The sequence below is a fragment of the Penaeus monodon genome, chromosome 21, assembly GCF_015228065.2.
Source record: "Penaeus monodon isolate SGIC_2016 chromosome 21, NSTDA_Pmon_1, whole genome shotgun sequence".
In the NCBI taxonomy this organism is placed as follows: Eukaryota; Metazoa; Arthropoda; class Malacostraca; order Decapoda; family Penaeidae; genus Penaeus; species Penaeus monodon.
Window position 1 is genome coordinate 24,448,621 of NC_051406.1, and position 1,169 is coordinate 24,449,789.

The following is a 1,169-nucleotide window of genomic DNA, read 5'->3' on the forward strand; positions in this document are numbered from 1 at the left end:
TGTGTAATGATAATAGTTCATGAATGAAAACGATAACGGTTGATATAAAGACCAACAATCATAAAAGCTTTCACTTCACTCACTAAGTCTGCCTACAAATTATAACCGAAGAATCGACGCTTCTAGAGATTTTGTTTTAACAGTAATGTAAACAAGTAGATGAACGTCCATAACGGAAGTGATTGAAAATGGTATAGATGCCATCGATCCCTTTGTTACGTCCTCTATTGATAAACGATAACAAGTCATAACGAATTGAGAGAATACTCATATAGCTCTAAATTATAACAGTTCTGACGTGACCTTTGCGTGGAAAAAATGCTACTCCTTCCTAGTCATGAACAGCTTCACGCGGAAAAATAACATCTGGAACACTTCCATAAGAAAAGACAAGTCTACAGCCTTCGACAAAAGTTCAAGGCTGTAAACTTGCAACTGAACTACATGAAGGCATTGTTGGCAAGTTTCTGTTCAAAACTGAAGCTTCTTGCAGTAGAACGATCATCTGACACTACTTTACTTCAATTACTAATCAGCAACACCCTAGAAATAGTGCCAAATTTCCCACACACCCTGACACGCAACAAGCCAAATCAGGCACAATGGCACCTGAGCAATCCATCGCTGCAGCAGAACCGATAACACCTATAGCACTGTCACTGGAAGAGTTTTCATCAGTCTCGCATACAAAGCATGGGATGCCAAGTAACACTACTTACCCTCTTCTACGACAAACAAGTTGAAACCCCAGCAACCTTTCCTTCGGAGACTAATACAATACCAAGAACTGAAAGTGTGACGCAACTGTCTCTACAGCAGAATGGCTCCCAGCACACCTTCAGCCACTCAAAACACATGAATCTCTTTCTACTCTCACTTGTGAAGAAGCGGTTCCAGAACCTTATGCACTCCTCCCAAAACCTCTCCCTCGGTTCCCCTCATTCCAGAATTCTCCTCACTAGACGGTTACTTCCTACGCCACAAGCCCACCTCTAATTTTTATAACAACCAGGTCATAACCTAATGCAGGAATCATACTCAAATTTGCAGAATTAACTGCAGTATCTGCTGCTTGCATTACTTGGCTGATGGGGAAGTAAATTCATGTATTTCATATCGAGGGAATCGCTAATCACTGCCATGATAAGAACACCAAACAAAATATGATC